Source organism: Lagenorhynchus albirostris, chromosome 8 (assembly GCF_949774975.1).
Source record: "Lagenorhynchus albirostris chromosome 8, mLagAlb1.1, whole genome shotgun sequence".
Lineage (NCBI taxonomy): Eukaryota > Metazoa > Chordata > Mammalia > Artiodactyla > Delphinidae > Lagenorhynchus > Lagenorhynchus albirostris.
In genome coordinates this window covers 105,035,651-105,048,165 of record NC_083102.1, presented here as the reverse complement: position 1 = coordinate 105,048,165, position 12,515 = coordinate 105,035,651, and positions in this window count along the sequence as shown.

Sequence of the window (12,515 nt, the reverse complement as noted above, 5' to 3'; positions counted from 1 at the left end):
CTCCCTGGATGATGACAGGGACCCTATTGTATTGATATTGGATCAAATGGTTGACAATGGCCATATTAGCCTTTACCCCACATTTATGTGCGCCAGAGGCAAGATAAAGGCGTTTTCTCCTGTCTAGTGAACCACATGCTTTCAATAATAGAACTTTAAAACTAGGATATTTATTACTTTTAACTAATTATAATTATTTATTTGATTTATGTAGTAGAATGTTTATTCCTCCTTAATTTAACACACACATACATAGCACTTACTGTGTGTCTGGTATTATCCTAAACACTTTACATGTACTAATTAATTTAATCCCTACAATAACCCTATGTGGTCATTGCCATTCTTGCCATTTTACAGAAGAGAAAAAGGAGGCACAGCCAGGTTAGGTAAGGCAGACTCCAATGTCTTATGATCAAAACAAGTGTGCTGTTTCCCCCTTTTCAGATGGTCTGTATAGTAAAGCAATTTTAAAAGACAGCAACAACGTATTTTTTTCTATTGCATGTCCGACTGAGAGTCATTGCTCTTAAATCAATTATGAGATTCTGGTTTCGAAGTTCAGTCATACTGCAGAAGGCACTCAGATAAACTGCTGAGAACAGCCCCAAGTGTTGGCTCTCTCCAGATTGCACATGGAAAGATAACTGAAATTCAAAACCAATTACTTACAGAACTAAATGAAGAGCCTCTTTTGAGACAACATGACATGGGAAGGAGCAGTTACCTTTGTGGCTCTTTTCCTCCAATACTTCCAAGAAAATGTAAAGTCTTTTCAATTCTGCTTTGAAAGAAATATTGCTAATCTTAAATCACCATCCATGATAGAGGACAGAAATCGCACTTTTCAAGTTTGCTTTTATTTGCATTTAATGGTGTGACAAAGTGCCCGAAACCCCTTTCCCAAGATCTCCTTCTCAAACGGGTGCCTCAGATCAGACACACACACACACACACACGCAAGCACATGTCTGTTTTGAAATCCAGCTGTGTTTGTGATCATGGCAATGGCACTTTCTGGCACAGCGGCAGAGCACTTCTTTGATGACCTAGAACTAGAAAAGATTCAGCACCGGGAAGGCAAAGCGAGGTGGGCAACACACTACACAAACAATGAATGGGCGTTGACATCAGTGCAGCTCATAGAAGCGATCGGTGTTGGACCTGCAGGAAGTACAAGGTCACGTCTCTGTGGACCCCAATTCTAGAAACAACCTTATGAGAGGCATTCAACAATACATTCGTTCAGCAAATACATTTACAAAATGACTTTGCTAATGTAGAGACGAAGACCCAGGGAATTAACTTCCTAACACAAGTGTGTCTCACACAAGTGTGAGACAGCAGAGGAGCGGTGAATTGGTCCTCCTGACTTTATGTCTTATGTTCTCTCCAAATCACCATGGTCACTGTTTTCATACAGCGTGGATTCATTCTGGCTTAAAAAGTAATGTGTAACAGGAATAAATGCTGTGTAACAGGAACAAACATAAAGCTGTAGGTCAATTATACTTCAGAACAAACAGACAAACTCACAGAAAAAGAGATCAGATTTGTGGTTAGCAGAGGCGGGGGTAGGGGTGTAACCAAAAGTGGGGTCCGGCTGCTCACTGCTCAAAAGCCAATAAAGAGGCAAAGTTGGTGGAAAGGAAGGTTTGCTTTATTTCAGAGGCTGGCAACCAGGGGAGGGCAGGCTCCTGTCCAAAGGCCGACTTCCCCCACTGGCAACACGTGGGCAAGACCTTTTATAGACGGAGGGAGGGGTCTACATGCAGAAACAGCAGAGTCACCTCTGACAGGCATCTTGAAATTGGTCATCGGTGGTCTGACCAGCATCATCTTGATTGTTTTAAGTACAGTTAGTCTTCAGTTCCAGGGTTGGTTTGTTCCCATTTCTTTGAGGCCGGTTCTCGGAATTGTGGCGGCTTATGTCATGCCTACAGCCTGGTCATCATCTAGTTCACTTCTTCCATCTGCTGAGGGTTTCAATATCTACGAGACGGCTCACAGGACATGGCTCAGAATATTATCTGTAACCCGTAAGGAGGAACTAAATGTCCTTGACTTTGCCTAATGACTGAACTATTATTATTTAATCTTGTTGGACTGTTTTCCTTGGTTTATGCATTTTCTCACTTCCCTGATTAAACTTATTCTTTGGCTAAAGTTTTTCCGCAATCAAGAGGGAGGCGGAGAACATGGGGGGCAGGGACCATGGGATCTTGCTCCATTTCAGGGAGATGGAGAATTGGAGGAAGTGGGTCAGAAGGTACAAACTTCCAGTTATGAGTAAGTACTAGGGATGTGATGTACAACATGATAAGTATAATTAACACTCCTGCACATTATATATGAAGGTTAAGATATTAAATCATAGAAGTTCTCATCACAAGGAAAATGTTTTTCTATTTCTTTAATTTTTATATATACATGGGATGATCAATGTTCACTAAACTTATAGTGGTGATCATTTCATGATGTATGCACATCAACTCATTATGCTCTATACCTTAAACTTCTACAGGACTGTATGTCAATTATATCTCAATAAAACTGGAAGGAAAGTGAAAAAAATAATAAATTAAAAAAAGAGATCTGCAGCCTTGGAGGAGCCAGGTAGGAAAGGTGCCGTCAGGAAAGCCAGCTGTGTGGGGACTGGAGCCCGATGTCTTGGTCTTAAATGGAGCAGCTGGTCCTAGAGTTTGGCTGATTGTGGTCACACCGGAATATGAGCCCAGATTCGCCAGAACTTCCAGTTTTCAGAGAGAAGCTGGAAATCCAGATTTTTTTATGAGCAATTTCCCAATTATTAAATCCAGGAATTCATTCAACATTGTTTTTGAACCCTGGGTTAGGCCACATAACGATTACAGCCACCAGTTTATGGCTTTATGACGTTGTACATCATAAAATTAAGTTGGCCTGATAAAAAAGGACACCCAAGAAGAAACCTGGCTTGTTGGAATGTTAAAGAGTGGATCTCAAGGCTCATGTATTTTTTTTTTTTCGCTGCACCACGAGGCTTGTGGGATCTTAGTATCCCGACCAGAGATTGAACTCCCGCCCTCCGTAGTGAAAGCATGGACTCCTAACCACTGGACAGCCAGGGAAGTCCCAAGGCTCATGTATTTTGAATGTTCTGTTCTCTTCAGCATCAAACACTGCAGCCATTCGATGGCTGGGACTTGGTGATACCCATGCAAGTAACCCCAGGCCAAAACACTGTGGAATTTAACCCAATATTTTAATTTTCCCTCTCTCCATCCCTGATAACTGAGATGGGAGAAGAAAAACCAATCTTTTATTATTTTGCTTAAAATTTTGCACTTTTTGGGAGTCACCCAAGTTAAACACATATTAACAGAAATATGAAAGACATTATTGGCTGGAATAATGTCTCCTAGCACAGTGAGAATTCAGAATGCTGACAGTTCTGGAATTCCCATTCTGTGGTTTCTGAACTGGTCCAAGCTGTTAACCATGTTGAAATATTGGAATGAGAGGCAACTTCCTGACTGTGTCCAGAGAACATTGTTGGGTCAGAATCACCTGCACTCAGTCCTCCGGTTATGATCTATGTGCCAAGCACCCTTACCTCTTCCAGTTCTGCAGTCCTCATGCTTTGAGAAGAAGACTAAATCAATCAGCCATCGTGAGGTGCAGGTAAATGAGTCAGCTTGGTGATCGTTTCAGTTGCTTCTACTCCACAGCTGCTCTCCAAATCCCCTGTAATAAGAAGCTGGACTTAAAAAAAGTTATAATACAGTAATCTTAGTTGAACTGATAAAATATAAAAGACAGAAACAAATTTTTGCGTAGTTATTTTCTTGACTGCAAGGGTATAACTCCAGCAGAAATAGACCTCCTGGTACAGAGTGGGCGCTCAATAAGGAGAAAGGTCTGAGGGTTACAGGAAACACAACATGATATTCTCGTGTTTGTGGAAAAAAAGTAATGTGAAATGCCCTAATGGTGGAATATAAATCAATTTGGTTATTCTAGGTTTACCTGAAAGAATTTCTGGCATTTATTTTCATGTAAAAATTTCCTGAAGAGTAAAGGTAGTTCTGTTATCATTACTTTAAATTCCTTTGGTGACCCCACCTTACGCCACTCCTAAAACTACGTAACTGCAAGGATGCCTGTGCATGCAGCCTGGGTGGTGGGCAGAAAGGACTGTGGGATAAAACATGTAAACACTAGATTTGAATATGACTCATGAAAGAGATGCGCCTTATTAAGAAGTTTCAACAGGAATAAATGAATGTCGTCACAGCATTAATGACATGATCATGTAATTTCTTTCCCTTTGGCTACTGATTTATTGGATTATTTTGATAGATTTCTTAATTGAAGTCTATCAGTGAATTCCAGAGTGATTCCCTAGGTGACCATCATATGCTACATGTCAAATGGGCTTTTAGGACTCTGCCCACACTCTGCCCAGATCCCCTGGGCTCCCATTTGCTGGTTCTGTTCACCCTTCCTCTGGCTTCTGAACAGCCCACCCCTGGAAAGTGTTTAGGGGCCTTGCCCTTGGGCTACTAGAACCTCCTGGGGCCACTTTGTCGATCTATGGAGAGCAGGGTGCCTGCGATTTTACATGCCCCAGAGCAGTCAGTTCCTCACCTGGAGCTGGAACGCACCCCTGGGTTGACAGTAGCCCTGGAGTCTCCCTCTAGGATGTGGCTGAAGCCACTGTGCCTGGGACTCTGCCTGAGCTGTGCCCTTCTTGGCTTCCCTCTCCCCTTTACCTTTCCCTCCTCTCGCACCTGTTTTCCTGGAAGCATTTCCTAAGTAAATCACTGGCCTCAGAATCTGTCCTACTGTTTGCTTCTGGGCAGCTGGGCTTGAGTAAGTGCACTAGAGGATTTGGTTGGCTAATGTTAAGCTTTGATTTTAGCTTGCGAATGAATTTTCTGTTGCTGCTGTTACAAAAACAACCACAAATGTAGTGGAGTAAAGCAGCGGAAATTTATCCTCTTACAGATCTGGTGCATCCTCACATGGGTCTCCATGGCTGCATTCCTTCTGGAGGCTGCAGGGAGAATTTGTTTCCTTGCCTTTTCCTGCTGTGGTCCTTCCTCCACCTGGAAAGCCCATTGCTCCAGCCCCTGCTTCCCGCATCACAGCCCTCCTGCCTGCACCTTTCTTCATGACAATGGGCCACCTGGATGATCCAGGAGCATCTACTGATCTCGAGATCCATACTTTAACCATCTCTGCAAGTCCCTTTTGTCATGTAAGGTGATGTATTCACAAGTCCTGGAATTAAGATGTAGAAATTTTGGAGGGGGATGTTATTCTTTCTACTATAAAGCTACGCTTGTAAGTGAGATTGACCTATAATTTTTGTGAGTGCTTTGTCCAGTATCAATGTTAGGATAATAACATTGATTGAAAAAATTATTTTTCTTTAGTCTAAAATTTGTTATATAGCAAAATACGATCATTCCTGGAAACTATGAAAAAAATTGCCTATAAAAAACAAAAAAGATAGACTTGAAAGCTGCTTCTTAAAAATATGTATTTTCCCAACTATTTCCAATGTTTTTTTTCTATTAGGGTTTTTCTTCCACCATGTGTCAGTCCTGGAAATATATTTTATTAGATTGTTCACACAGTGATTTTCAAATTCATCTGCCTAGCCTTGTATAGGGTGTTGTCTTCACATGGGGTGTTGCCATTTTATGGGGTTTTTTCATTGTATAGTGTTTTGCATTTTATGGAACATTGTCATTGCTTGGAAAGCTGTCTGATTTCCTTCTTTCAAACCTTTCCTGGCCCACGTCTCCTAATGCTGGTTCCTCTTTCTTTCTTCTAGATTGTATTCTGTAGGTGAAAGATTATTTGTTAATATGCCTTCACAAGTACCAGCTCTTAGATTTATTGGTTTAGTTCATCTGTTTTCTGATTTATGCGTTTGTTCTTCTGGACCTCTCTATGCTTTTATTTAAATTTCCTTGGAGAGATAGGGCAGATGTTTTGAGGGGGGACAGTCGGGTGTTGGAGCACCTCCTTCCCTTTGCTTCAGCACAAAGATGCTCCCACAAGTCTCACTTTCTAAGTTAGCAGCTTCTGACCAGCTCCCACTTGCGAGCAGCCCAGGACTCAGGTTGGTGTTTGGGGCCTGGGGGTGCCCACTGCCCTGCTCCAACCTTGCTTCATCTCGCCTGGCTTCTCCTTCCCCGGCAAGGTGTCCGGCCTGGGCCAAGGACCGGCATCTGTCCCGAGTCTGCAGGTGCCCATCTGTCTGTGAAAGCTTCTGACTCTCTGCCTCACTGGTCTTATTGATTTGCCAGGCTAGTTACTAAACTCAGCTTTTCCTTTTCCTTTTTTTTTTAAACTTCGGAAGGAACTCTTCCCTTTCTTGTTGGCTAAGAATTTTGAACGAAAATTGAACTTTATCAAAAGCTTTTAATCTGTCTCTTAAGATGGTCATATATTTTTCCACTTAGATGAAATAATATTTTAACATTGACTGAAGATTGAATTGCCAGAATAAAGACAACTTGGTCATTATATGGTTTCTTTTTATTTTTACTGGATTTAGTTTGCTAATATTTTGTTTAGAATGTATGCATCTTTATTTATAAAGGAGATGAGTTGTAAGTTCACTTTTGTTGGCGAATGTATGCCTTTATACTTTTTTCCCCCAGTTTTCTCTAAGTGTTGTTATAGATTGAAATATTTATTTCTTGAATATCTGATACTCTTTGCCAATGACACCGCACAGTGCTAGAGTTTCACTGTGGGAAGATTTTTGATTACTGATTCTAGTTCTTTAATAGTTAGAGGATTTCCCAAGTTACCTATTTCTCTTTGAATCAATTACTTTTATTTTTTTCCATTACAGGTAAAATTTAGAATGATTGGCATAAGGTTATTCATAATATCCTTTTACTATCTGTCTAATATATGCAGAATCAATAGCAATCTTCCCTTTTCCATTCTTTATATTGGTTATCTTTGCCCCCCTCTTTCTTTTTTCCTGCTCAGTCTGCTAAAAATATGTTACTATTCTTTTCAAAGGACTTAATTTTGGCTTTATTTACCACCTCTTTATGCTCATTTTCTATTTCATTAATAGCTACTCATCTGTTTAATAATATCTCCTTACTTATTGAGCTTTGTTTTGTTGTTTTTATTTTTTAAATTATCCTTTTGTGAGAGATGCATCACTTAGAGACTTATAGGTTTTCTTCTCATTTTTTTCTAATAAAGTCACGTAAGATTCTAAAGTTCCTTCTAGTTGAGGCTTTAGTTGCAAACAATTTTGAGATGTATTATTTTTATTATCTTTTCGTTCACAACTATTTACATTTTTTTATATTAGTTCTTTGACTATGTGTTATCTATAATTATGGATTTAATCTTGTAAATATATATAAGAATTTCTAGTTATTTCTCTTTTATTGATTTCTAATTGCATTGTGCTAAGGAGATACAGTCTGTAGTATTTAATTCTATAAAATTTAATTATAAAATAAGTAGTCTTATTTTGTTGGTGTCATATACTCTATGTGTATTTTGCAATAATTGAATTGAATTTATTTTATTTTTTATGATGCTTGGTCAAGTTTACTCAGATCTCCTGTGTACTTTGTTGTATCTCTTCCTCAGAAGTGTGTTTTAAAACTACCATTATGTTATATTTTTCTAGCAAACTGAATGCTTTGTCAGTAGAATGTGGTCATCCTAACACTTGTGATTTTTTTTTGGCATTAAAACATTGGATAGCATGCCACATTTTCTTTTTATGTTATTTTCTTTTCTTTTATAGTTTACATGAATGTTTTTATTTCTTTTCTTTTTTTCACAACTTTATTGGAGTATAAATGCTTTACAGTGTTGTGTTAGTTTCTGCCGTATAACAAAGTGAATCAGCTACATGTATATATATATATATATATATATATATATATATATATATATATATATATACACACACACATATCCCATGCCTCTTGAGCCTCCCTCCCACCCTCCCTATCCCATCCCTCTAGGTCGTCACAAAGCATCCAGTTGATCTCTTTGTGCTAAGCAGCAGCTTCTCACTAGCCACCCATTTTGCATTGGAAGTGTATATATGTCAGTGCTACTCTCGCACTTCATCCCAGCTTCCTTTTCCTTCACTGTGCCTTCAAGTCCATTCTTTACATCTGTGCCTTTATTCCTGCCCTGTCACTAGGTTCACCAGTACCACTTTTTAAAATTCCATACATATGTGTTAGCATATGGTATTTGTTTTTCTCTTTCTAACTTACTTTACTCTGTATGACAGACTCTAGGTGCATCCACCCCACAACAAATAACTCAATTTTGTTCCTTTTTATGGCTGAGTAATATTCCATTCTTTATCCATTCATCTGTTGATGGGGATTCAGTTTGCTTCCATGTCCTGGCTATTGTAAATAGTGCGGCAATGAACATTGTAGTACATGTATCTTTTTGAATTATGGTTTTCTCAGGATATATGTCCAGGAGGGGGATTGCTATGTCGTATGGTAGTTTTATTTTTAGTTTTTTTAAGGAACGTCCATAGTGTTCTCCATAGTGGCTGTATCAATTTTCATTCCCACCAATAGTGCAGGAGAGTTCCCTTTTCTCCACACCCTCTCCAGAATTTATTGTTTCTAGATTTTTTGATGATGGTCATTCTGACCAGTGTGAGGTGATACCTCATTGTAGTTTTGATTTGCATTTCTCTAATGATTACTGATGTTGAGCATCTTTTGATATATTTGTTGGCCATCTGTATGTCTTCTTTGGAGAAATGTCTATTTGGATCTTCTGTCCCATCTTTAGATTGGGTTGTTTGTTTCTCTGATATTGAGCTGCACAAGCTGCTTATATATTTTGGAGATTAATCTTTTGTCCATTTATTCATTTGAAAATATTTTCTCCCATTCTGAGGGTTGTCTTTTGTTTTGTTTATGGTTTCCTTTTCTGTGCAAAAGCTTTTAAGTTTCATTAGGTCCCATTTGTTTATTTTTGTTTTTATTTCCCTTACTCTAGGAGGTGGGTCAAAAAGGATCCTGCTATGATTTATGTCATAGAGTGCTCTGCCTATGTTTTCCTCTAAGAGTTTTATAATGTCTGGGTTACATTTAGGTCTTTAAACCATTTTGTGTTTATTTTTGTGTATGGTGTTAAGATGTGTTCTAATTTCATTCTTTTACATGTATTTATCCATTTTTCCCAGCACCACTTATTGAAGAGGTGTCTTTTCTCCACTGTATATTCTTGCCTCCTTTGTGAAAGATAAGGTGACCATATGTGCATGGGTTTATCTCTGGGCTTTCTATCATATTCCATTGATCTATATTTCTGTTTTGTGCCAGTACCATGCTGTCTTGATTACTGTAGCTTTGTAATATAGTCTGAGCTCTGAGAGCCTAATTCCTCCAGCTCTGTTTTTCTTTCTCAAGATTGCTTTGGCTATTTGGGGTCTTTTGTGTTTCCATACAAATTGTAAAATATCTTGTTATAGTCCTGTGAAAAATGCCATTGGTAATTTGATAGGGATTGCATTGAACCTGTAGATTGCTTTGAGTAATATAGCCATTTTCACAATATTGATTCTTCAATCCAGGATCATGGTATATCTCTCCATTTGTTTATGTTATCTTTGATTTCTTTCATCAGTGTTTTATAGTTTTCTGAGCATAGGTCTTTTGCCTCCTTAGGTAGGTTTATTCCTAGTTATTTTATTCTTTTTGTTGCTATAGTAAATAGGATTGTTTCCTTAATTTCTGTTTCTGATCTTTCATTGTTAGTGTATAGTAATGCAAGAGATTTCTGTGCACTGATTTTGTATCCTGCAACTTTACCAAATTCATTGATTAGTTCCAGTAGTTTTCTGGTGGCATCTTTAGGATTTTCTATGTAGAGTATAATGTCATCAGCAAACAGTGACAGTTTTACAACTTCTCTTCCAATTTGCGTTCCTTATATGTCTTTTTCTTCTCTGATTGCTGTGGCTAGGACTCCCAATACTGTGTTGAATAAGAGTGGTGAGAGTGGACCTCCTTGACTTGTTCCTGATCTTAGTGGAAATGCTTTCAGTTTTTCACCATTGAGAATGATATTTGCTGTGGGTTTGTCATCTATGGCTTTTATTTTGTTGATGTAGTTCCCCTCTATACTCACTTTCTGGAGGGTTTTTATCATAAATGGATGTCAAATTTTGTCAAAAGCTTTTTCTGCCTCTATTGATATGATCATATGGTTTTTATCCTTCAGTTTGTTAATATGGTGTATTGCATTGATTATTTGGCATATATTGAAGAATCCTTGCATTCCTGGAATAAACCCCACTTGATCATGGTGTATGATCCCTTTAATGTGCTATTGGATTCTGTTTGTAGTATTTTGTTGAGGATTTTTGTGTCTATGTTCATCAGTGATACTGGTCTATATATATATACATTTTTTGTGATCTTTGTCTGGCTTTATTCAGGGTGATGGTGGCCTTGTAGAACAAGTTTGGGAGTGTTCCTCCCTCCATAATTTTTTGAAAGAGTTTGAGAAGGATAGGTGTTAACTCTTCTCTAAATGTTTTATAGAATTCAGCTGTGAAGCCATCTGGTCCTCAGCTTTTGTTTGTTGGAAGATTTTTAATCACAGTTTCAATTTCAGTGCTTGTGATTGGTTTGTTAATATTTTCTATTTCTTCCTGCTTCAGTCTTGGAAGGTTGGGCTTTTCCATGAATTTTTCCATTTTTTCCACGTTGTCCATTTTATTGGCATATATTTGCTTGAGTAGTCTCTTATGATCTTTTGTATTTCTGTGGTGTCAGTTGTAATCCTTCCTTTTTCATTTCTAATTTTATTGATTTGGGTCCTCTCCCTTTTTTCTTGATGAGTCTGGCTAAAGGTTTATCAATTTTGTTTATCTTCTCGAAGAATCAGCTCTTAGTTTTATTGATCTTTGGTATTGTTTTCTTTGTTTGTATTTCATTTATCTCTGCTCTGATCTTTATGATTTCTTTCCTTTCATTAACTTTGGGTTTTCTTTGTTCTTCTTTATGTAGTTGCTTTAGGTGTAAAGTTAGATTGTTTATTTGAGATTTTTCTTGTTTCTTGGTGTGAGCTTGAATTGCTATGAACTTCCCTCTTAGAACTGCTTTTGCTGCATTCCATAGGTTTTGGATCATTGTGTTTTCATTGTCCTTTGTTTCTAGGTTTTTTTTTTTTTGCGGTATGTGAGCTTCTCACTGTTGTGGCTTCTCCTGTTGCAGAGCACAGGCTCCGGATGCGCAGGCTCAGTGGCCATGGCTCACAGGTCCAGCCGCTCCGTGACGTGTGGGGTCTTCCCAGACCGGGTCACAAACCCATGTCCCCTGCATTAGCAGGTGGACTCTCAACCACTGTGCCACCAGGGAAGCCCTGTTTCTAGGTTTTTTTTTAATTTATTCTTTGATTTCTTCAGTGATCTTTTGGTTATTTAGCACTGCACTGTTTAGCTGCAATGTATTTGTGATTTTTACTGTTTTTTCTTTTCTTTTTTTCCTGTAATTGATTTCTAATCTCATAATTTTGTGGCCAGAAAAGGTGCTTGATAAGATTTCAGTTTTCTTATATTTTCCCTGGTTTGATTTGTCACCCAAGATATGATATATTCTGGAGAACGTATCGTGTGCACTTGAGAAGAAAGTGTATTCTTCTGCTTTTGGGTGGAATGTCCTAAAAATATCAATTAAGTCTATCTGGTCTGTTGTGTCACTTAAAGCTTATGTTTTCTTATTTATTTTCTGTCTGGATGATCTGTCTATTGGTGTAAGTTGGGTGTTAACCTCCCCCACTATTACTGTGTTACTGTTGATTTCCTCTTTCATGGCTGTTAGCATTTGCCTCATATATTGAGGTGCTCCTGCATTGGGAGAATATGTATTTACCATTGTTATGTTTTCTTCTTGGATTGATCCATTGATCATTATGTAGTGTCCTTCCTTATCTCTTGTAACAGTCTTTATTTATCAGTCTATTTTATCTGATATGAGTATTGCTACTCCAGCTTTCTTTTGATTTCCATTTGCATGGACTATCTTTTTTCTATCCCCTTACTTTCAGTCTGTATGTGTTCTTAGTTCTGAAGTGGGTTTCTTGTAGACACCATATATAAGGGTATTGTTTTTGTATCTATTCAGCCAGTCGGTGTCTTTTGGTTGTAGCATTTAATCCATTTACATTCAAGGTGATTATCAATATATATGTTCTTGTTACCATTTTCATAATTGATTTGGGGTTTTTTTGTGGGTCTTTGCCTTCTCTTGTGTTTCCTGCTTAGAGAAGTTCCTTTAGCATTTGTTGTAAAGCTGGTTTGGTGGTGCTGAACTCTTGTAGCTTTTGCTTGTCTGTAAAGCATTTGATTTCTCCACCAAATCTGATTGAGATCCTTGCTGGGTAGAGTAATCTTGGTTGTAGGTTTTTCCCTTTCATCACTTTAAATATGTCCTGCCACTCCCTTGTGACCAGCAGAGTTTCCGCTGAATGATCAGCAGTTAATCTTA